At 44.3% G+C, this 26,084-nt stretch overlaps 1 protein-coding gene across 1 annotated transcript in view; it reads right to left on the bottom strand.

Moving 5' to 3' along the window:
- Positions 1 to 26,084, bottom strand: part of LOC139063608 (oocyte zinc finger protein XlCOF6-like) — a 173,689-nt gene that overhangs the window by 133,622 nt on the left and 13,983 nt on the right. The gene's annotated exons all lie outside the window — the stretch shown is intronic.

Raw genomic sequence — 26,084 nt, 5'->3', positions numbered from 1 at the left:
ACAGTTTTCTGGGTGGCAAAACGACAGCTTTAATCAAGCCAAAATAGTGACTTGGATCTCTGAAATTTTTAACATGAATTTTGGGATGGCCTATGGGATAAGTCTGTGTGGCGTTTACATAAGGGTACAGACTCGTAAAATCCACATAGTGGATTTTTTCACCGCTCTGAGCCGAATGCCTCAGCCGAACCGGACAAGTTCTGCCTCCATACAGGGCTTCACGAGGTAAAAGAGGAGCTGGCGGGGGGTCAAATCTTGAGACAAACTGTTTCACGTCCGGATCAGTTTTTACCATCTCCTGCCAATCATGTTCCCAAATGACATTCATTTTTAATCAATGCACAGTTTCCAACGACTGAAGCTTTTCGACGGTTTTGTCATAAATTTCACCAAAAGTGATTTTTCTCAGAGGACTTATGGATGACTGTAGGAAACATTTTGGACAGCCGTGGAAAAAACAACCCATAAACTCAAACCCTTGTTCAACGCCTGAAATCACAGCATATCCGTCGAGATAAAAATCTCCCACTTTATACTCCCCCAAAGGCGTTAAAGCGTGTTGAATGTCTACATTTTGACTGCGTGAAACCCATTCCAGCCACACGATGCTTGAACTTGAAAATGGTTTTTGTTGCGCTCGATAGCCGAGCGGACAAGGAATGGCCAATGTGTCTGGTTTTAGGAATTTTGATCTAAACACGCGCATGCAAGCTGAAGCGATCGTGACAGATTTCAGCGGGTCGATACCTGTTTCATTAAAAAACTCCTCTCTGAAAATACCGCATGCTTTACGCAGAATTTCCACATCGTTTCTACAATAAAACACGGCCTCCTTTCTGAAATCAAACAGCTGCTGTTTAGTCACATCGGTGTACCATTCTAAAAATATTTTTTTATGCTCCGGAGACATTTGTTCAAACCCATAATGGCTGACATCTGGATAAGGTCCTTTATAATTCAGATGTTCAAGCGATGAAAATCTGTGAGGAAAATAACCTTTAGTTTTATCTGTAAAGCCCAAAGCAGCTGGAAGGTTGGCTAATTTCATCATGAGAAAACTTAAGGAGTCTATGAATCTCAGCCCGAAATCAGGATCGTGAAAACTCAGGATTTTACAGCCTTGCATGAGTATATTTTTGGGAACAATTTTTAATTGACACATAGCTCTCAAAATTATATAAGCATCAAATCCACGCGCATTGTGTGCAACAAATGTATAATTGCTGAATTTAGGACGACGCATCTGCATAATAAAATCTTTAATGCAATCTAAACCAAATTTCTCCCAAACGTCGCCTGAATCGGATTTTGCACAGATTAAAAAAGGTGTATGCACACCGTTCTGATCCGTAAACATTTCAGTGTCGTAATAAATAACCTTTTCCGTTAAACCGTCATCTTTTTTTTCAAGCTGAATAAAACAGCGATGATCATCCGTGACCACCGACTGTTTGCAAACGATGCATTTGGTCGCTGAGCAAACGTGCTGTGAACCATTTCCACCCATGGAGATGTAATAAGTTTGTTTACAAATGGTGCATTTTTTAAACATTTCGCAAGGAGAAACTAACCTGTTTGCTTGAGGCCTGAAAACAGGTGTTTTGTGAGTTTGAAAACATATTACATTTTGGCATATTCGATTACAATCAGAACATGTGATGAGAGACGTTTCTGTCCGTTTGCATAAATCGGTATTACACACGCGACAGAACCATTTACAATGATGTCCGTTCATGTTATTATAAGGGGAAAAGCACCATGAACAAAAATATTTGGCTCCTAAGAAACCTTTAATATTTTTTATGCCGTAATAATTTTGATTCAGTAGCAAAATGAACAACGGATTTGACCGATCGCTAAAATCTGTTTCAAATTTAGAAATGACTCTGTCGGATCTGTAAAAAATGATTATTTTTCTTTGAACAATATTTTCAAATCGAATCACGTCGCTAAATGAAACGGTTGATTGCTCCTGAAGCCCTGCCTGTTGATGAATATTTTTAGCCACATTCAATAATTCTGTATCTCTCGCTGAGGGATTTAACAGTCCGGCTATGCTTAGCGCAAAACACAACGGCTGATTGGCCTCTGGAGGGCAAATGAGATGGTTTCGTTTTTTATTGACTAATTCGTGATCCAGAATGGTTTCGATTTTTCGTTTCCCGCCGCCAGAAGGGTTATTTATCACCTGCAGTCTGAAATTAAATTCGTTGTCGGCCTCTAATGCTTCATTTGATTGGACTAATAGATCCAGTAAATACTGAAGCTGATTTAACATATTTGATCCGTCATAATTAAAATTAACGTGGTGCGTCGTGTGCAAAGTATTAATTTCAAACTGCACTCTATCATTGCGACGCGCGATCTGGCTTCCTCTTTCAGCAAACCTGCTTAATATTTCCATCAGATTAATATAAAATTCGGCTGGGTCATTGATTGCTTGAAAAGACACTCTCTCTCTAATTTCACGCTGGTTAAAAGCTGCGTTTACACTCCCTCCGATCTGCCGGTGTTCTATTTGTCTCAAAATTTCATCTACAGCTTGTGGAGATGGCTCATCTGAATTTGCTAGTATTTGATCGATCTCGTTTACGCTCTGCTGGTGTTCTATTTGTGTGAAAATTTCGTTTATTGCTTCTGATGAAGGCGAATCTGAATTTGCTAGAATTTGATCGACCTCGTTTGAAACGGCTTGGGATGCTAAAATATCGTCTAAGATCTCACTATCTGAAGCTAATTCATCTACTTCACTCAGTCCGCTTAAATCAAACCAGTCATTTAATAGGATTTCTTCGGCCTCCTCCTCCTCTGAGGGATTTTGGCTGGCTAAAATTCTATCTAACAATTCATCATCATCATCATCATCATCTACGTTTAATTCATCATCTACTTCAAACAAATCTGAAAGTTCATCAAACCAATTTTCACTCATGATACAAAAGACATTAAAAACCTACTAAAAATGAAGAAAAAAAATCTGCGTCCTCCTTTACAGAGCCAGAACTTGCTGCATCACATCCACCAGGCCGGAGTTCACTTGCAGGAGCAGGTAGCCAAGCTTCATCCTGTTTAATCTCTGAATTGGCGTAAATCTGCCCCGCTTCTTCTTCTTCAACCGTTTTTCTGATGAAAAAATAAATAAAAATAAATAAAATGAACGAGCTTTTAATAAATTATATATATATAAATTGAACTTACTCTGTACAGGTGCAGGAGGTGGGGCATTCTCTTCCTCTTCATCTGAAAGGATAAAAAAACATCATCTTTTTTACTTCAAAATTTAATATACTCTGCGGAGCTTTTTGTGAAACAGCTTACCGGCTGGCTGCTCAGGAGCACGTTCAGCGGTTTCAGAGTCGCTGTCCGATTGTTCTGAAAGAATAAAAATAATGAAAAATATGAACGAATCATCTTTGAAGTAAATAACCACCTTTTTATATATATCTTACCCTGTGCAGGAGAAGGGGGAGGAGGAGGAGGAGGAGGTGTGGGCGGAGATATTGAAGCGGCTGTCGGATGTTGTTCTGAAAGGATAAAAAACAACGGTAAATGTGAACGAGTCATCTTTGACTTATTAATCAGTTGTTTTTTTATCGTTACCATCCGTCTGCGCATGAGAAGGGGGTGGAGGTGGTGGGGGCTGAGATATTGGGGGTGCGTAGGCCGTCGGCCGTTGCTCTGGAGAATAAAAACGATAAATATGAACGACACATCTTTGACTTATTAATCACTATTTTGTAATCACTTACCAGCTTCGAGGATCGTCTGTGGTGTGATGGTCCTGTAACGAACAGCTTTCGCGTTCGCGTTCGCGTGTGATCTGACGGTCTGGCTGGGCTGATTCGAATGTAAGACGGTTCGGCTGGTGGATGGAGGCGTGGTTGGGTAAAAGTTATCACTTCCGGGGTAAGGTTGAACCCCCTCCTTTTCTGTAAAATGAGATATTTCTCAGCTGAAGAAAAGAACGTTACGTATATATTTATAAAATCCACTCACTCAGATTGTCGACCGCACGGTTAATTTTAGACAAATCATCCAGGTGAAAAGGTACCGGAGTTTTACAAGTTAATTCCTCAATAGGAATTTCTTCCCACTCGCCGTCCGATATGACAATAGCGTCTGAAAATAAAGATGTTAAATCAGAAAGAGAAAAAAAAGATTTGCATCTTAAGTTAAAAACTTACCCGTCATCTTAGCTTGTTACACCTCAAATCACGACTCCGAAAATGCATTTTACATTTTATACAGCTGTTTAAAAAAATCTTGAATAGAAAACGGTTGCGATTGGTTGAAAAAAAAATGTTTATAAACAATACAGAGTTATTTGCTTTGTTGTATAGGTAGACAAATGTCTGAATGGATGTTTAGAGTTGGTAACCCTGAGAGGGTCAGACATTTTCTGAAAGGTGTGTGTGTGTGTGCGTGTGTGTGTGTGTGCGTGTGTGTGTGTGTGTGTGTGTGTGTGTGTGTGTGTGTGTGTGTGTGTGTGTGTGTGTGTGTGTGTGTGTGTTTAACTCGTATCCATTGCTTCTTCAAAACTCCCCGGAGCAGAAATAAAAAAACCTTTACGATCCAAAAAATAATACCGGACCGGTTTTGTACCGGACATTTCTTCCTGAAATCGCTTATGTTTCCTTAATAATGGATAAAATGTAGCAGCTCTTTCACTCGTATGTAAATCCGTTTATGACATGCATGTGCCTTAGTTTAACTATTCTGAGGGGTAAGACATTAAAGTTTTGATAAAGAAGGTACGTCTGCTCCGAGACTACTAATCCACCCCTCCCAAAAAACAAACCTCATAAACAGCTTTTTATTTAATTCAGCTGTTATAGGTCCTACAAAAAGGATCAAATCTTTTTCTCTGAGGCAGGAAGCAATGTGTGTGTGTGTGTGTGTGTGTGTGTGTGTGTGTGTGTGTGTGTGTGTGTGTGTGTGTGTGTGTGTGTGTGTGTGTGTGTGTGTGTGTGTGACAGTGAAAACAAAAAGTCACAAAATGTGACACTAAAGGCAGGAGACGATGGTTAAGCTTTCACTGCTGATGATGACGAACCAAAGATGCTGTTCACCTAAATACCTCTTTGAAACAATAGCATGTCATTTGCTTTTGTGTGTTGTCGGTTCAGCCAGTTCTTTGTTTTAAAACTTTCCCGCCACCTGCAAAAAAAAAGGAAGTCAATTGCTTTGTCAGAAGTCGCTGGCCGTGCCAGCTTGGTTAGAATGAACTTTAAGAAAGCTCAACAGATCTTTGTTCACCAACTTCCAGGCACTCTTTCAAACAAATCCACCTGCAGAACAATACAGAGTCATTTGCTTTGTGAGTTGTCGACTAAAAGCGTCACGCTGAGGTAAGGATCAACTTTTATTCTTATAGGCTTGAGTATGCAGGGTGCTTTACAATAGAACCATAAATGGTTTAGGATGGTAAACCATTGCTTTTGTGAAGTGAGAGAAATGTCTGAATGGGTGTTTAGAGTTGGTAACCCAGAGAGTCAGACATTTTCTGAAAGGTGTGTGTGTGTGTGTGTGTGCGTGCGTGCGTGCGTGCGTGTGTGTGTGCTTACAGCCTCTGATGATTCATCCATTAATTTGATGTGCTGCTGGACAGAGAGTTTTACACAATAGTTTTAGTTCTGGTCAAAAAGTGTCAGTGAGCTGCATGTAAATATTTACACATTTAAACACAAAGTTTAAGACTGAACATTCAAAATCCAAATATCTAATATTTGGGAGAAAAGCACTTTGTGAACATCTGCCAGATGGCTGAGTCTCGAGAGCAAGCAAGCAGACCCACCCCATTCTACAGTCAGATTCTTTAACTTTGAGGAGACCTGCAACCATTTCATAAGTACTTGACCAGCGTGTGGGGCTGTCATTCACAGCAGTTAGGCCGCACTCATCCACTGTCAGTGAGCCATGTCATGTTTGATATAAAAAGTCCCACGAGGTTAGACTGATATGGTGTGCCAGTAAGGGCTGGTAAATGCATTATAATGGCTGCAGCGTCAGACTGATGTGGTTCTGCTCACTGGTGAGGCTGGCCTTCTTTTTCTTGCTTCTCTGCATTTGCAGTACAATTTAGATGACAAAACTTTCTGTGTGTTGAATTTAGGTGATGAACATATCTGAGAGGTTTGTGACAGCGGCGTATGGGAGGGGGCTGTGCTTTGAGGAGACCTGCAACCATTTCATAAGTACTTGACCAGCGTGTGGGGCTGTCATTCACAGCAGTTAGGCCGCACTCATCCACTGTCAGTGAGCCATGTCATGTTTGATATAAAAAGTCCCACGAGGTTAGACTGATATGGTGTGCCAGTAAGGGCTGGTGAATGCATTATAATGGCTGCAGCGTCAGACTGATGTGGTTCTGCTCACTGGTGAGGCTGGCCTTCTTTTTCTTGCTTCTCTGCATTTGCAGTACAATTTAGATGACAAAACTTTCTGTGTGTTGAATTTAGGTGATGAACATATCTGAGAGGTTTGTGACAGCGGCGTATGGGAGGGGGCTGTGTGAACCACTGGGGTAACACAATAAGAAACTTCACGCGCCATTACACACATTAGCCTATGACGTGGGGGATCATGGACATCTGGACGCTCAACAATACGCCATTGATGATGCGGCGTGGGGGGTCTAGGCCATCTGGACGATCAACAATACACATGTCCATTTGATTAATGATAGGGAAGGGGGGCAAGGATTGAACAATACACCTGTCCATTTGATTAATGATAGGAAAGGGGGGCAAGGTCAAGGGTCAAAATGAACAATAGGACTGAAAGGTCAAAAAGGTCAAAGAACAATAGACCTGTCAAAATGTTTGACGAAAGGTATCTTATTATGTCTCTCTGTGGAGGATAAAGTAAAAATCCTTTATTAAGGTAGTAATCCAAAAGCAGCGAGCCAAAGTCCAATAAGTCCTGGGGAACAGGAACACCCAAAGCTCTTCTTAGAGCACAAAAACCTGGAGACAAAGATCAACCAAGAGCACGAAGACCTGAAGGCAAAAGCTCAGAACAGAGCATGAGCAACGCTGACAACATACAACAATGAACTGAGACCAGACACAGACAAGACAGAGCTTATATACACAGGGAGAAGTGATTAGGGAAAATGGCGGCAGGTGTGTGGAGTGAGAGCTGGAGGGAAGACAGGTGAACCTAATAATCAAAATGGTCAAACAGAAACAGAGGAGGGCAAACTAAACCTAATGGCTGCGGGAAGAATTAACACACACACACACAACACACACACACACACACACACACACACACACACACACACACACACACATTGAACTGGGGAATGGACACACACACACACACACAATGAACTGGGGAATGGACACACACCCACACACAGCTGGGGACAAAGAGGCTGGAGCTGCAACTTGGGGCACAGAGGATAACTAAATGAACACTGGACCTGAGGGGATGATAAAAAGGTCTACAAACAGAAGACACCATATAGAGACGCAGACATGACACATGAGGGCGCTAGAGGACACAAAAGGAGCACCTAGAGAACAAATGGAGGACAAAAGGAGACACATGAGATGAGACGCCGACACAGACCATGACAGCATATACAATACATTACGGTAGCCACCGGGATTCCCTGTCTTGAGCGCAACGAATCACAACACAGATTCAGAGACGTGCTGAGTTTGTCATCCAAAATGCTCCGTTTTATAACTTTTGAATGGCTGATCAGATTCAAATAATTCCAATGGTTCCTAAAAGTACATAAAAGCAGCTTTCCAACGATCTATAGCATGAAGCAATCGGAGTTATGAAAAATATCGCTGCCTACGAGGGGAAATCCTGCTGTACAGCCTGATTGAAACGGAGCGCAGCGCCATGGTGAAAGCGGACAACGGAATGGGGAAGCTAAAAAGCCAGCATGAAATTGTGGAAATGCCTCAAAGAAAATCAACACGATCCATTAGGTGTCCCAGAAGGCTTATATCTGAAGACAGTGACCACGAAAGAAGGACAGATCTCCAGTGAACCAGGGTATGAAGGTTTGTTCAGTCTTTATTTTTTATTTTTTTAGTTGAACAACCCTCAACTATTTGCTAATTGTAAGATTCAGCTTCATTCCAGCATTATTTATCTTTTTACAATAAATAATTACATTTGCCAAAACAAAAGTTTTTGGTATAACAGTGCACGGTGTGCCAGAGAAGCTGTCAGAACCCAAGCCCCCAGACCGGCCTCTCCCAGCTAACCGGCCTCCATCTTGGACTACATTTCCCAGCATGCTCCTCGCGGGAACTCCCGGCATTCTCCCAGTCACACCCAAGCCTATATATGGAAGACGCCGCACCGGCTCTTCACTCAGTCATCGTTTCATTGAAACCCCTGATCAGAGTTCTCTACCGAATAATCCAGATATCAAACATCTTTACCAAGCTCAACTCCCATACCCAGTCGACCATCGTGACAGGATGACTGAGTCTGTAGATCCAGCGGAGTTCGAGCGCATGAAAAGAAAGACGGAGCAAATGGAAAATGAACTCATTCAGCTCCACGCCCTGATCGATCGGCTCCACACCAACCAAAACTCCCAGACCGATCTCATCCTACAATTATCCACAGCCCTCCATGCTCTCCAGCAGCAAGCCCTCGCTCCACCAACAGAGGGGCCGCACTTTGGTCTCCCAGAGAGGTGGAACGGAGAGACGGGGAGCCCAGACGGTCTGCTCGCCACCCTCGACATGCAGTTTGAGTGCCAGCCAGGGCGCTTCCCCACTGCGCGCTCTCGGGTGGCGCATCTCACCTCCCTGCTCTCCGGACGCGCGGCTGAGTGGGCCGCTGCGCTTTATAATTCCAAATCACCAGCTTGCAATGACTATGCTGCTTTTGTGTTCGCCCTCAGAAAGACTTTTGTTCCACCCAGCAGCGAAGTGGGAGCAGAAACACAACTCCTAAAGCTCCGCCAGCGGGAGCGCACGGTGTGCGCTTATGCGTCGGAGTTCCGCACCATCTCCGCCAAGCTGCGGTGGGATGACTCTGCCCTCCGAGCCGTCTTCTTGGAGGGACTGGCGACCTACATCCGTGATGAGATGGCGGGAAAGGAACTGCCCCAGACCCTGGATGAAGTGGTCGATTTGGCGCTGCGCATGGATCAGCGGGTTCTGGTTCGGCCCAAGCCCTTCACTCGCCTATCCAGGGCGCCTGGACCTCTTCCTCGTTCCCCCACGCCTGCTCCCGGACCCGCTTCTACTGATGAGCCCATGCAATTAGGCCACCTTCCTCCAGAGGAGAGACAGCGACGGTGGCGCGAGGGTCTCTGTGCCTATTGTGGCTCCTCCCACCACAGACGCCTGAACTGTCCATTACGTTTGGGAAACGAAGGAACCCACTGAGTATCGGGGTCGCTCAGCCTGGGTCACCTTCAGCCCCCGCCTCTTCAAATCGACTCCTTCTTCATGTTACCCTCCTTCATGGTGAGACCTCACTTCAGATGCACGTGCTGTTGGACTCGGGGGCCGCTGACAATTTTATGGACATGGATCTGGCTAAGCGCCTACGGATCCCCATGACCCCCTTGGAGAGAGTTGTGCCTGTGACCTCGGTGGACGGTAGGCCCCTCCAACCCTATCCGATCCAAAACCGAACCCAGCCACTCCACATGATTGTCCAAGGCCACCGAGAGACCCTCCAGTTCCTGATCATATGTGCTCCCTCCTCTCCTCTAATCCTGGAATTTCCCTGGCTCCGTCTCCACAACCCCCGGATTTCCTGGTCCCAGGGCCGCATTTTGGAATGGGGGACCCAGTGCCAGGCCCACCTCTCTCCTCCTACATCCATGCCAGACCGCCCGGACGGTGACACTGGCCAAACACCGCCCAATCTGCCACTGCCCTACCGGGACCTGGCTGCGGTGTTCGACAAGCGGCGCGCCACCACACTGCCGCCTCACCGCCCGTACGACATGGAAATCAAGCTGCAACCAGGAACCAGTCCACCCCGGGGGCGCCTTTTTTCTCTCTCTCCCGCCGAGTCCAGAGCCATGGAGGAATATATTGACCAGGCCCTCCTGCAGGGTTTCATTCGACCTTCCTCCTCCCCGGGTGCCGCAGGCTTCTTCTTTGTCAGGAAAAAGGAGGGTGATCTCCGCCCCGTATCGATTACCGAGGTCTGAACAAAATCACAGTCAAAGACCGTCATCCTCTGCCGCTCCTCACATCTGCCCTGGACGCCATCTCCCAGGCGCGGATCTTCACCAAGCTGGACCTCCGGAGCGCCTACAATCTGGTCCGTATTAAAGCTGGAGATGAGTGGAAGACCGCTTTCATCACACCCACCGGTCACTGGGAGTACCAGGTCATGTCCTTCGGGCTGTGCAATAGCCCCGCCGTTTTTCAACGCCTTATAACGATGTCCTCTGCGACATGTTGGGACGGTGGGTGTTTGCCTACCTGGATGACATCTTGATCTACTCCAAGTCCGAGGCCGAACACCTCCACCATGTTCGCGCTGTTCTAACCCGGCTCCTGGACAATAACCTGTTCTGTAAGCCCGAGAAGTGCTCCTTCCACCAGCGGTCCATATCATTCCTGGGCTACATGATTTCGGACAAAGGACTAACCATGGACCCTCAGAAAGTCCAGGCGGTGAGAGACCGGCCCCTCCCGACAAGCCTGAAACAACTGCAGAGTTTTCTGGGTTTCTGCAACTTTTACCGCTGTTTTATTAAGGACTTTAGCACCATTGTGGCACCTCTCACTTCTCTCACCCGACCAAGCCCTCCCAGCCAACGGTTCCGGCTGACTCCAGACGCCGTTCGGGCCTTCCAACACCTAGTCGCCCGTTTCACGTCGGCTCCTATCCTCCGCCATCCAGATCATGCAGTCCCCTTTGTGGTCGAGGTCGACGCCTCGGATGTTGGCGCCGGTGCCATCTTGTCCCAAGCTGGGCCTGACGACAGGCTTCATCCCCGCGCCTACTTCTCCAGGAAGTTTTCCACCACCCAGCAGAAGTACGGGGTAGGGGATCGCGAGCTGCTGGCCATAAAGTGGGCATTGGAGGAATGGAGGCAGTGGCTTCTGGGCACCACTCAGCCGTTCACCATCTGGACGGACCACCAGAACCTGACTCACATCAGATCAGCCAAGCAGCTCAATCCTCGCCAGGCCCGCTGGGCCCTCTTCTTTGAGCCCTATGAATTCTATCTCGCCTACCGCCCAGGGACAAAGAACCAGAAGGCGGACGCCCTTTCCCGCCAGTTCACACATCCAACGCCCACGTCCGAGCCGGCACCTATCCTCCCCGAGCACCGTTTCTTGGCCCACCTGAGGTGGCCACTGGAGGAGGCTATCCAAAACGCCCTCCGAGACGATCCCGCGCCTCCAGAGACCCCCGCGGGTCGGCTCTACGTCCCCACGGCCTGTCGCAGCGAGGCATTGTCCTGGGCCCACTCATCACGCCTGTCTGGCCACGCGGGCTTCTCACGGACTCTTAGGTTCCTCAAACGAGCTCTCTGGTGGCCACGTATGGAGAGAGATGTAAAGGACTATACGAGTGCCTGTGACGTCTGCGCCCGCTCCAAGACATCCAACCAGGCCTCGGTTGGTACCCTCAGACCTCTTCCGGTACCCAGCCGCCCCTGGTCCCATGTGGGGTTGGACTTCGTCACAGGGCTCCCACCAGTCAACGACCTTAATACCATCATGACGGTCACTGACCGGTTTTCTAAGGCTGTTCACTTCATCGCCCTTCCGGGCCTCCCCTCGGCCCGACGCAGAGCTGAGTTGTTCCTGGAGAATGTGGTGCGTCTCCATGGAATTCCTGTTGACGTGGTCTCCGACCGTGGTCCCCAGTTCACGGCCCGGTTCTGGAGGGCTTTTTGTCATCTGTTGGGAGCATCAGTCAGCCTATCTTCGGGCTATCACCCGCAGACCAACGGCCAAACGGAGCAGGCAAACCAACAACTGGGTCGGTACCTCTGCTGCTTTGTCTCGGCCCAACCCTCGCAGTGGCCTAAGTACCTCTTCTGGGCTGAGTTATCCCACAATCTCCACACCTCCTCGGCCACTCAGATGTCCCCGTTCGAAGTCTGCTATGGCTACCAGCCCCCGGTCTTTGCCCACCAGGAACCCGAAGTTGCGGTGCCGGCCGCTCAATCCCTGGTGAGGCGCTGCAGGAACGCCTGGATAAAGGCGCGGGCCTCCATAACCCGAGCTAACGCCCGTTACTCTCACCAACACCTCCGCAGACACCGTCCTGGTCCTTCATATGCTCCAGGGGATAAGGTCTGGGTGTCCACGGCAGACCTCTGTGTCCGTACCGGGTCCAGGAAGCTCGCTCCCCGGTTCCTTGGGCCTTACCCCGTGCAAAGGGTCATCAACCCGGTCACGTACCGGCTGCGGCTGCCTGCGAGTCTCCGCATCCATCCCACCTTCCATATCTCCCGGCTCAAGCCCTACGTGGAATCCTCCCTCCTTCCGCCTCCGGCTCCGGCGCCTCCGCCTGCCCGCTTCCTCGACGGTGAGCCGATCTACACCGTCCGGCGCATCCTGGACACTCGCCGCAGGGGACGGGGCTGGCAGTATCTGGTCGATTGGGCGGACTACGGCCCTGAGGAACGCTCCTGGGAGCCGGCCCGCTCCATCTTGGACCCTGCCCTTGTCTCTGACTTCTGGGACCGCCGAGGTCGCCCTGGGACTTCTGGAGCCGTCCCTGGACCGGGGAGTCCTGTCAGAACCCAAGCCCCCAGACTGGCCTCTCCCAGCTAACCGGCCTCCATCTTGGACCACATTTCCCAGCATGCTCCTCGCGGGAACTCCCGGCATTCTCCCAGTCACACCCAAGCCTATATATGGAAGACGCCGCACCAGCTCTTCACTCAGTCATCGTTTCATTGAAACCCCTGATCAGAGTTCTCTACCAAATAATCCAGATATCAAACATCTTTACCAAGCTCAACTCCCGTACCCAGTCGACCATCGTGACAGAAGCACCCCATGGCCGTGAGAGCTGCGCTCTGCCTGCAGCTGGAGAGAAACTGCTTCAAGGCCTACCACATCAAATAAAAACATCTGAAAGTTTACAAAAATAAATTGTCTTAAAAACTGCTAAAAAGATACCAAGGTTCAAACAATTTTACAGCCATAAGATTCAAATAATACCAGGCGGCCCTGTTATAATTATGGTCATAAGAGGGTTATTAAGACGGCGATGCACAAACTGGAAGTGATTGGTAGTCATTCCACTCCAATCCAGTTGGTGGCGGTAATGCACCAAATGGTTGTTTGCCAAGTGCCATAAGACCGCAAATAAGAAGAAGAAGAGAGGCGGGAGCATTCGTAACAAACTCGAAGCGATAGTCAAAACATGAAGCATGAAATGGAGTTATCCTTGTGGCTCCAATAAGAGAAAGAAGCAGCTTGCTTCATAAAAGCTTTAATTTTCACTTCTGAAAGTGACGTCGTTTTTCTATGTAAACATCAAAAAGAAGCAGGAAGGAAAGACAATGGAAAATGTTTCAAGGGAGGAAAACATAGACCAGAATGGAAAATAGAAAAAAATAATAACTAAGGCTAAAGCTCAGGAGCACTGACAGGAAAAAGAAAGCAAAGCAAATATTGAAAGCGCTCAAAGGGAGGGAAGTACAGGAAAAAAGAGGAGGACTAATAAAAAGGGAAAATAACTCATGTCAGAAGAGGGGAGAGTTTCGCAAATCCAGTTAAAGGTAAGATTGTGGAAAATTTAGTGTAAGGAGCCCCATGTCTGTGTTTGCCTTGGGCCCCCAAATTGCTAAATCCGCCCCTGCTGTGTATCATTTATGAAATTGCAGTAGCTGTCTGTACCAAATCAGTTTTGTTACTTTTGTCACTTGTTACAATAATTTCCTCAAGAAAATGTTTAATTTAAACACAGAGTTCTCCGTGTGCACTAATGATCTGCTCATAGCATCAAATTTCTCCTGAGTCGAACACCTTCAGTTTCAGCTGAAGGCAGCTTCATGTAGACCACAAGACATTCCTTTCATCACTGGGCTCACACACTCTCCCAACAAATCAGCCTTGCCAAGGGATTATGACATACACTGATCTGTTTACAGCGTTAACACGACGACAATGCAGGACAAAACTGCTCATTGTCTGTGTTCGAGACTCTTTTGTCTGCATCATTATGTCACGTTGAAAACCCTAAAAAGAAATTTAGACAAGGAGAGTCAAAAACAATCCGAAATTAAGCATGCACATTAAAATACGCGCCCATTCAGACTCCTCTTGTCCTTCAGATTGATCAGCTGCAGGCTCAGTCGGCTCTTATTGGCTCTGGATTGAAGGATCAATGGATGTGAATGGGAAATCCAATGAAAATATTAAGCTGGTACTGGAAATGATAAAACTGACAGGATGCAATTGATGCAGGTCTGAGTGTGGTTTATGTTATGGAATGAGAAAAGCAGCTGATCTCTGATGTGACTTGTCTTCAGGCTGTTGTTTACTTGGTTCTGCTTGTCCTTGACAGGGTTTCTCCTCTAAAACCTGCCTCTGTTTGCTTCGATCACTGCAGATAGGAACTTACTGCTGTTGTTAGAGGCTGCAGTGAGCGGCAGTAACAACTGAACCAAAAAGGAAAACACCCTCGGTTCAGAGATTCTATTCATACACAGCAGGGTTGATAAGCTAATGGCTAGGTCGAGGTCAATCAAGACCACGTTGCAATGCTGCCATCTTTAAACAGATCTGTTCAGCAACAAATCACAGCTCTTCGTGTGATTTTACATGATAAACCCTTCTACCTTTTTCAGCTTCACTGCTCAAGATCATTTAGGAAGATGTTTTTCAAAATTCCCAGCTAGGCTTGGCAACTGCATTAAAAGTGCTACATTTTTAATTTAAGCTTGTTCAAACCATTGATCGTAGGGATGTTCCAGTAGGATCACGAATACTGGCTGTGGAGTCCCGATGACAGCGTTTTAAATTATTTTTACCTTCAACTTTAGCTTAGTTTATACTTCTGTGTCTGCGTTGGTGCAGAGACATGCAACACTGTTATCTGTGGTTCAGGGGCTTTCCAACAGGCACGCAAGTACAGACAGAGCCCAATGTTCTAACTATCTGCTGAAAGCTACAGAGATATGCAAGCCTGTGATTGGTCAGGACTCTGCTTCCTTTACCTTCACCAAAAGCACCACCATTCCCCATTAAAGACTGTTACGCAGTAAAAGTGCGGCAATATAAACGTTAATACAACCGTGACTGAAGGAGTACAACAGACTTTTATTTGTGTAAGGAAATTACAGGAAACTTGGCTTTGGAGGTGGTGACTGCATGAAGAGGTGGAGGAGAATGAGAGACACATTTGTCAGTGTTCAAAAAAACTTCTGAAATACATAAATACAATATAAACACACATTATAAATACTCTAGAGACATGACTTCACTGGTGGCAGGATACTCCACAAAATTGCTGCGCCCTCTGTTGTCCTGGTGGAGAATTGCTACACAATACTGACACCAGTGGATGAACGAAGGAAAATGTCTACGTCAGTGTGTGTGTGTGTGTGTGTGTGCAAACTTGCTGATGAAGTATAAACTAGGTTTTAGTTTATTTTTTACTAATTTAGGACCAAATTTTTCACTGCAATAAGAACTAGAAAATTTGCATTTATTGCACAAATGCTGTTTGAAGGCTGGATAGCTGAAACTGTACGCTGAAGCTGCTGAACAGCTGAACTGAAGCTGAAACAAAGCAAAACTGTCAAAATAAGCTGAATGTCTTGAAAGATGTAGAACACATGTGTCAGACACAAGGCTCGCGGAGCATTTTTATGTGGCCTGCGAGATAAATATCAAAAATATATTAAAACTGGCCCGCTGGCCGATTTTACCGCAAAGACTTCAACTCCCATGATGCTTTGCGGCGTTAGCGCAGAGCCAAAGTGCCCCCTCCTTTGTGTTTTTTCTAGCGCCTGCTGCCGGTGTCTGCAGCTCTGCTGTCTCGACAAACTAAACACTCCTCTCACTCAGCACCGAGTGCACTCAGCTATTTTCTGACGTTGAAGCCCAGAAATGGAGATTCTAGCTGCTCAATAATGTGTTTACGACTGAAAGAGAAAGTTTTCCAACTAACTTCCAGACAGAGCTGATATAACTCCAGCGAGCAGCGACACGCTCAAACCAGCACGACTCTGTGGTTGCTGTCGTTGTGTTTCCTCCCCGACAAACAACAACGTGGTCAAGCTGCTCAGACATGTTCATCAGCACAAACCTATGTGAGCACCTGTTGTCATCTAATGTTGTCATTATTATGATGAAGATGAACAAAACAACAGGAGTCTCCTCCTCAGCTCAGATCAACCCCATGATGCAGGTATCTGGCTGGAACAGGTGAGCATCACAGTAAATCAGTGGAGCAAACTGAGCTTTAAATATGTTGGTTTTATGCTCTTTTTCTGGTCCAAAGCATGAAAGTTAACAGGTGAGATGTTGCATTTTCATTTAAGATAAAATAATAATTTTATTTTGTTGTTGGTCCGTGAGAAAAGATTGAACAGGAAGTGGAAAGGCTGCAGATAGATGAATAGAATAGTAAATCCCTTTATTGTTCCTCAGTGGGGAAAGCTAGACGTCACAGCAGCGATGACATTTATTACAGGAGATAAAAGGACAATAAAAAATAAGAAAAATGAATGAACAAGAAAACATAAATCCTGAATAGATTTTAAAAATGCTGGTTATACCACAAATAATGAATACCACTGATGCCTTTTATTTAAAACTGACTTGCTCGTGTGTAATTTGGTTATTCCACATTCAGTGTTAATGCAGAAATATGTTTGTTTCCAAATTTAAAGTTTCAAAATTGCATATATGTTGATAAAGAAAATGTGCAAATTTGCCGTCACTTTTTCAAAAAATATTAAGTTTGGCCCTCGACTCCGTCCCAGAGTTTCATTTCGGCCCAGTGTGAGTTTGAGTTTGACACCCCTGCTTTTAAGTGATGAGAAAAACATCTTAAATTCATATAAGAAGCCTGAGAAAGATGGCTTAGCACTCCTCCATTTAGCACAATGAATATGAGATTTACCCAACAAAAGAATGTAATTTGATTGAAATGAGGGCATATTGTTAATTTTTAAGGAAATCCAGTTTTTTAAGTCACACCAGAAGCATGGAGTAATAGCACATATAAAAAACACATGTTCAAGTGTTTCATCTTCGCTAGTACAGAAAGAGCATTGTTCTACTTTGAAGCCAAATCTCTTTTTTAGAAATTCTGCCACCGGATAAACTTTGTTAATGATTTTAAAATGCGTTTCCTTCACCTTGGGTAGAATAGGCCATTTTGTATACTTTGAGAAAGCATTAACTGTATTGGAAGCAATCAAACTTAAATCACTTTTAGTATCTTTTATTCCAAAGTTGTGAAATACCATAATCAAGGGTGGGCAATCCTGGTCCTCGAGGGCCGCTATCCAGCAGGTTTTAGTTGTTTACCTGCCTCAACACACCTGATTCCTGGATGAATCACCTATTCAGCAGCTCATCAGGCTCTGCGGCAGCCTGTTAATCACTAGTCGAATCAAACCAGGTGTGTTTAAGCAGAGAAACAAGTAAAACCTGCTGGACAGCGGCCCTCGAGGACTGGGATTGCCCACCCCCGCCTTAGTTTAAACTTTAAAGGAATTACTAATGAAACTGTTATTACATTTTTTGTCCAGCAGATGGCGGTGTCCTAGCATTAGATTTGGCAATACTGGGGAGAGGTTGTTGTGTATCATAATTTTTTTTTATCAAATTAAGTAGAGGTGGTGGGATTAACTTACATAATTTACTATATTCTTTTTGCGAGCAATTTAAATAAAATTATTTTAAAAATTCTGTGTAGCTTAAGAGAATACCATTCACATCCATAAGATCTGATACAAATAGAATCTTGGTCGGAGGGACCGGTGGCGCCAGTGCTCGGCAGCCTCGCCTCTGTCAGTGCGCCCCAGGGCAGCTGTGGCTACATTGTAGCTCATCCCCAACAGTGTGTGAATGTGTGTGTGAATGGGTGAATGACTGGTTGTGTTGTAAAGCGCCTTGGGGGGGGTTTCAGGACTCTAGAAGGCGCTATATCAAATACAGGCCATTTACCATTTTTATTAACCCATTCACTTTTAAGCATAGATTTACGATTAAGCATCATGACCCTATTGTTCCATATTGTGGAGTTATGGGGAGAGAAATTGTGGGTAAACATCATTTTCCAAAAGTGTAAGGTCTGTCTGTGAAAGCTGGATAGCTTAACTGGACTCTTATTAACCTCAAAATAACATTTTAAGAAGAAGTCCAAACCACCCACTTTGTTGAATATAGATTTAGGAATGTGGAACCACATAGAGTCTAAATGAGATAAACATGACTTTAACCATTTAATTCTAAGGGTAGCAATCATAGATACAAATTCTGGAGCGTTGATACCACCTTTACTATATTCCTTCACTAGTTGAGATCTTTTAATGTAGTGTGTTTTGTTTCTCCACAAAAATTGGTAAATTATTTGGTTAGCTTTAGTAATATTTTTTGGGGGAATATATAAAGAGCAGCAGGGAAAAATCAGTTTCAAGTTGCTCTCAGTTTTAGCAAGAAGGCTCCTTCCAAAAATGGTGAGATCTCTAGTCAGCCAGTGATTGAGTGTTTTCTTCAAATCTAAAATACAGTCAGAGATATTAGAATCTTCTCTTTTACTTAAGTTTGTGGAAAGTAACACGCCTAGGTATTTGACCAGTGACCAGCATGTAGCTTTTAGCAGTTGTGATGAAAAAATGATTACAGCTAATAAATATGGAGCATTTGTAAAAAAAAGAGGCAGAAACAATGTGTGTTTATTTAGCTTTAGTCTCTAGATGAGATGCCTTTTTTTACTCGTTGGCTTTTCACCTGCTTGTAAAAACTCAACTTTTCTTTCAGTTAAATTGATCAAAACCAATGAGAAGAACCTAACAGCCACCAGGCGTCTGCTCTGACAAAACCAGAAACACAATCAGGTTTCTTAGTGTTTTCTTTTCTGATCCTGTCATGTTGTCTTTGTCCTCTTTGAACATCTTAGGTGTGTTCTTGCTGTGCGTTACTTCTAATTCCATGTATCTTGTTTTTAAAAATGAACGACAGCATGTCTTTGTCCTGTCCTGTCCATGACCTCCTGTTTCCTTCCATGTCCCCTTTTGTATCCATGACCTTTGACCCCTGTGTTTCTCTGGTGGTGGTTCCCCTCATATTGGTTATCTTTCATCATCTACACTGTAAAAAAAACGTAGATTTTACGGTAAAACGGCGACAGCCGGGGTTGCCGAAATAGTTCCGTAAAATTACAGGTATTTTTTTTCTTTTACAGTAAGAAGGTGTGTTGATTGTTATTTTACGTTTAAAAATGGTGCTGAAGTCAGTATTTTACTGTAGAAGAAAATGTTTTTAGCTCTCTGCGTGCTCAGTCCCCCTAAACCTCTGATGCTAGAAGCGCCCCTGGCACACACTCTTTACACGCTTACTTTGATTTACGTGACAGAGTTCATTTCTACTCTCAAAGCATTTAAAAGGACAAACAGGAGGCAGAAATGGGGAGGGGCAAGAGATGGAAACAGAGGAAAATGTAGAATGGCTCCAAAACTCCCAACTCCTAACAAAATAAAAGCCTTTAATAAGTGATCATGATTTAATAATATAGATGACAAGTAGGCCAACCTCTGTCCACCTTGCATGTGAGCACAGCAGCGACTGAGTTACAGCCTGTCACACAGGGCCGTGCAGAGACCTTTGACGGGGCGGGTGCTCAAAGTAAAAAAAGGGGCACTTATAGAGCAATCCAACAAGTTAGAAATTTCAGATAATGGGACCCTTGGGTTCAAACAACATAATAAAAATATATAAATTAGTGTCATTAGTGTTAATGTTAGTTCATAAATAATAGTTTTAGTTTATAAAGCTGACTTATATCTAGAGATGTTACAACCACATTTTTGCCCCTGATCCGAGTCCAAGTTGTTTGATTTTTGATTATCTTCCAATACTGAGTCCTGTTCTGATACCAGGTGGTGATGCAACGCATTATAAAAGAAGAAATAGGTCGTCCTTCTGTCTGTATTTGTCATTTTGTTATTTTAGCCTGAAAAGGTCACTCATTCAGGAAGTACATTTAAACAGAAATCAAGATACTTTATTGCTATTGCACAGGTGTACAACCAAAGATATTTTGTGCCTACTAAAGACAGCTCTAGTAAGAGGTAGTAAAATAAATGTAAAATAAATGCAACCACAGAGAGTTATCCAGTGTGATCTACAGCTATGTTAGCTGAGATCTTTTTCCTGTCAGGAGAAAATTCTTGATCCCATTCCATGATCTCACTGAACTTAACACTAAACATGAGAGCTCTGCTACCAACCTAACAACAACATCCTTTACACAAAGGCACCATCATCCCATACGTGGCAGGAGTCTCAGAGAAACTTAGAAGAATCTTCTCCAAACACAACATCCCGGTAAACTTTAAACCCAACAACACCCTCAGACAGAACCTGGTCCATCCAGAAGACAAAACACCCAAACAGAAGCTCAGTGGGGTCGTTTATGCAGTCCAGTGTAGGAGCACTGTCCAGATGTTTACATTAGAGAAACTAAACAACAAGTACACAAGAACATAAAACAACACAGGAGAGCCACCTCTTCAGGTAAGAACTCTGCAGTCCACCTTCACCTGAAGGACAAGGGACACACCTTTGAAGATGACAAAGTCCGCATTCTGGACAGAGAAGATAGATGATTTGAGAGAGGAGTAAAAGAAGCTATCTATGTAAAAACGTGAAAACCCCACTTTAAATAGGGGCGGGGCTTAGATTTCACCTTTCCAGTACCAATAATGCAGCTTTGGTCAAGGTCAAGGTCAATTTTACTTACAGAGCGCATTTACAGCAGCAAAGCTACACCAAATCACTGTACAAGGTAAAACAAATCAACAATAAAAACCTAAAATAAGATAAGCACACAACAGTCACAATCTATGATAAAAACTGTTAAAAACTATTAAGATGCTCAAGTCAACCTGCATTAAAAGCCAAATCAAAAAAATGCATCTTAAGAAGGGATTTAAAATGCTCTAGATTCTGTGTGGTCCTGATGTTGAGAGGTAGCTTGTTCCACAGTTTGGGACCAACCACAGAGAACGCTCTGTCGCCGCGAGTCTTGTGGCGGGTTTTTGGAACTGTTAAAAGAGCTTGAGAACTGGACCTCATGGTTCTGGCAGGGACGTAAGCGGACAGCAGCTCAGAGATGTAAACTGGGGCCAGGCCATGAAGGGATTTAAAAACAAAAAGTAAAATTTTGAAACAGATCCTGTAAGAGACAGGAAGCCCAATGGAGAGAGGCCAGAACCGGGGTTATGTGATCCCACTTGCTGGTTCCAGTCAGCAAGCGAGCCGCTGCATTTTGGACCAGCTGAAGTCGGTGTGGGGAGGACTGGTCCAGGCCAGAATACAGGGAGTTGCAGTAGTCCAATCGGCAGGACACGAACAGGTGGATGACATGTTCGAGGACATTAGCAGGAAGGTATGGCTTCACCTTTGCTATCTGCCTTAAATGATAAAAACCTGATTGGACCACTGCACTCACCTGTCTGTAAAGATTAAAAGAACCGTCTAAAAACACACCAAGGTTTTTAACACAGGGTTTTAGAAAACCAGAACAAGGACCAAGAGGACCAACAGCGTTGTTTAAAAGATTAAAACTTTTTTTTGAATCTCATTCAGTTTCAGTCTAGGTCACATCTTCCTGCATCTAATCAACATGATGACTCACCATCAATAGAGGCTAACGACTCATCAGGAGATGGAGAGGCGGGGTACTCAGAGTAGTTTCTGCTCTTTAAATAACAACAGAAAGCTACAGCTTATGAGCTTGACTCTCCCATATTCCAGTTAGAACTGACAAAGCTCCTCAGAGGAGAAGTGAAATGTTTTAAAGAAATCAGAGAAGTTCAGTTGCCTTCATCTGAACTCTTTGGAGTAATAGTCAATAATAAAAAATACATAATAAAGTAATAAAACATATATAATTATGCTCACATTCACTTTTACCATCTCTTTGTGGGAGGCAGAAAATTTATCATGTTTAACACTCTTATGACCATAAATATAACAAGTATTTTCTTTTGTTTTATGGCTTTAAAATTGTAATAAAGTGTAAAATGTTTGTAACTCTGCTCCTTTTTTTAGAACAACCTCAGCTTTCAGTGTCTGGTTTGTATTTGTGTTTATGTTTATTAAAGTCTGTAAAACTGCAGCTTAAATGAAAAAAAAAACAGATTTGAATTTTCTTTACATTTATTACTAAACAGGAACTTCAAAATGACTTGAGCAAACTATGTCAAAAGAACTATTTAAACTCAGAACTATGTTGCAAACCCTCAGAAAACAGTGTGACCCCTGACCTCATGTTAACCAGTTTAATGACTGCAGCCTGTCTGTGACCACAGGTCTACGCTCTGGTCCAGAGAACGGGATACAGTAAAATAAATACTAGGTATCATAAAATAACACTCATGGGCTACTTCACAACTGTAGCTTCATTTCTACCAGCATTATGAAGATTAATAAGCAGATAAAAGGTTAAATGTAAACATTTCATTACAAAAAGTCAACTAATAAAATTCTGCACTGATAACCTTATATTTTCAGCTAAATAAATATTTACTGTACGTATAAATAATGCTGGAATGAAGCTGAATCATTTAGTAAACAGTTGAGTGTTCAAATAAAAACCAGTGTGACTTTAATCTGTGCCTCCTCATGTCACCATCTACAGAAACTGTCATGGTCCGTGGTGAGCTGTCAGCCTGTAACCATGTTTTCTCCTGAGTATTGTTTTCACAGGTGGGCGTGTCTGAGAGCTGCCAGCTGCAGCTGATCTCACCATCAAGGTCCAGGAGATTTAAGGAGCAGTGTGACACTTCACCACGCCGGATGATTACTCTTTGGGTAGCTCTAGCCTCCGACCCGACCTTGACTTTGTATTTTTGCTCTGATTAACCTGACGTCTGAAAACCCCCCTGATGCCCTTTCCTGCTCTCCTCCAGGTTCCTCACAATCTCTCAACAGCTCCAGAACAAGACCCGGATCTCAACCTGCCTGACACACTGCTTCATCCCCTGGCCGCCCGCTCTCAGCCGCTCACCTTCCAACATCCATTCCTGTTCCTGCACCTCTGGACAAAACAATATCCTTCCCTGTGGCTCTCCTCAGCTCACCCGGACCTAGCAACCTTCCTGTACAAATACCACTACCTAGAAACAGTAAGACCAGTCTTTCCGACAACGTTTCCATTTGTTTTCACCTCATATTCACTCTGTCTCCCTCCTTAGAATCTCCCCCCTGGATTCCTGCTGCCAGTCCTGCGTCTCGTCTGCTCCCGTCTCTCACATCGCTCTTTATGTAGTAATAAAAACCTTTTTACTTACTTTCTTGTTCTCCGTATGGTGATTCTGCATGTCGTGGGTCAAGAAACTTCCTCCTGCCATGACAGAATTAGCCTTCTGGGACACCTGACCAATGTAACGTGAGGAAATATGGGTTTTCTGGCACAATGGTGGTGCTGGACTCAGCTGGGTCAAAGCTGGGTCATTGAGAACTTTCACCCACAGATTAAGACCTGAACGCCAGCGAGTCTGGGAGGAAACCATAACATCAGCCACCTGCAGTCTACCAGAAGATGTTTCCATGAGTTGTACCCAGACCAAGTCAAAACATAAAGTTTAAACTTCTTTTTCTTGATTTTAATGTTAAAGTAACCATTATCATTTTGCTCATTATAAATGTGTTTAATCAAATGAATGACTATTATGCTTTGGGGTAATTATAATGGATTAATGAATCCATTCTTAAATAGTGTTGAGAATGTTTGGTACTGACCTTCACACTCAAGCACACAAACATTCACACACATCTTCCCACAGTAAACTCCAGACACATTTGATGATGCACACGTTTGCTTTGAGAAGAGAAAGGTTTTTGGTGAGTTTCTGTCTTATGATGCCAGTTCGGGCTTGACAACGAAAGAGAGAGAACCAAAGGGGGGGGCAGAGCCGGCTGGCTCGTTTCTCCCCCCTTTCACGCTGTTCCTGCCAAGCCAGGCAGAATAGCTGAATCGCGACTTCTAACGCAGACTCATTACCGAGTCTTTTGATTTCTGAGTGAATTAACTTAAGAAAGCGCGTCGACAAAACGCTTTACCATCAACGTGTACCGAGGGCAACTCTGGACCGGTTCCGTTCGACACCTACGTCTTCCCTGTCAGCCGTTGAGTGTCATCTGGATGAACCACAACATCCTCTACGGCCCGGATCCGAAAGAGGGTCCACAAGCGTTCGGTGAGACAGAACACGGTGTATAGCGTTTTGATGCATCTTTTCCAACTAAACCTAAGTTTATTCAAACCATCACTTTGCACTCAGACACCTGTTTCTTCCTGAAGCAAAATCAGATGCACACACGCATCCATCTCACCTCATCTCACCACACTTTGCACCCACACGCATCCATAATCACATCATATCACTCTCACAACTCACAACATTCCCAATCTTCATAAATTCATCAGAAGGTCTATTTGAGCAAGAACAGCATATCAACTGTTAAATATTGTCCCACAAAGTTGCCAATGTGATTGTTATTTCCTGTTTGTCAATTTTCAAAATCATTAGTTTAACTTGAAGAATTAAAACTTTTAACCGTCAAACTGGTTTCCTCATTGAACTGAAACACAGACACTCAGATATTATCGGCAGTTTATCGATGAAAACAACCTTTGAGTCTTATGAACAATATAAAATTTGGTTATTGATTTATTAAAAATTAATATTCCGAATTAATACGTAGCATGGTTCCTCTTTCATAAAAGAGCATAAAACCACAACGCTACATTAATGGCGAGCGTGTCCAGTTTTCTATATCTGCGATATGTCTGATTTCTAACATCTAAAAGCTACAAACAACGCTTTTCTCTGTGTTTCACTTTGATGTCTTATTTTGAAAAAACCGGAAATTATTCCGCTGAAGTCACTCTTCCGGGAGACGTCCTGGTGGAAACTTGACGGGGAAGATCTCCAATCTCAAATTGACCGCAAATTACAGACAATACTTTGATTTATCCCATCTTCGCCTTCGGAGCGAACGTGTGAGTTGTGCTTTTGACTAAATTCTGTCCATTTTGACGCGCCGCCGCGTCTCTAATCTCTTCAGGTCGGGAAGCTACATTTCCGCTCTGAACCTTGCTGGGTGAGCTACCGTGAGCAGCTTATCCTCAGTTCCTAAAATTAACACTAAATTCTCCGAACCTCCGAACCGAAACTAAATTCTCGGACACCCTTCGTCTCAGTGTGTTGACACTGTGGGCGAGCTATTGTGGAAAATATTTCCATTGCATAGGCGACTGATCACAGCCGAATCTAAACGGAATGCTCGGAGGCACCTACCGTAGCTTAGATCGCTTGGTAAACGTCGTAAGTCGAAGCATGGCCGTCACGCGTTACTGCATCCAGATTGCGTACGCTTTAAAAGTCCGTTTTTACAAGCGGAGCGAGATGCCTGCTTGTTAATCGGGAAAATTTAAGTCTGGTCGCTACAGACAAAGGACGCTAGACCTAGCCGGAGAGCTAAGCTAGCGGGCCACAGTTGGACAAAAAGGGAACGCGTCCCGTTAAATTGTCATACCATTTCTGACACAGTCAGTCTGTGTCCTCACAAAAACCGCATTGGCGGTGATTCTTGTAATTCACTACGGTGTGTAGAATCTACATTTTGCTATGTTTGTCCGTCTGATAACATCTCGGCAGCGTAGGGTTTATTATTTTTTTATTTTTATTTTGGACCGGTGAACGGGTCGGCTTTCACAGCCTCCATCGCTCGGATCCATGACTTTTTCTTCCATCTTGTGAAGTTGTGTGTATTCATTTCTCTATCAACAATTCCTTGTTTTACCCTGTGTCATAAAGTTAAGTACGCTACGGACAGTCCTTGATTGTGAGATAAATTAAGGAATTTGCCCGGAGTTTTACGTCGGCTCAGAAGGTAAAAACGCGAGTTGCTCTG

This window comes from Nothobranchius furzeri, chromosome 17 (genome assembly GCF_043380555.1).
Source record: "Nothobranchius furzeri strain GRZ-AD chromosome 17, NfurGRZ-RIMD1, whole genome shotgun sequence".
Lineage (NCBI taxonomy): Eukaryota > Metazoa > Chordata > Actinopteri > Cyprinodontiformes > Nothobranchiidae > Nothobranchius > Nothobranchius furzeri.
The sequence above is the reverse complement of the archived record's forward strand: the minus strand, read 5'-3'. Positions and strand labels throughout refer to the sequence as shown.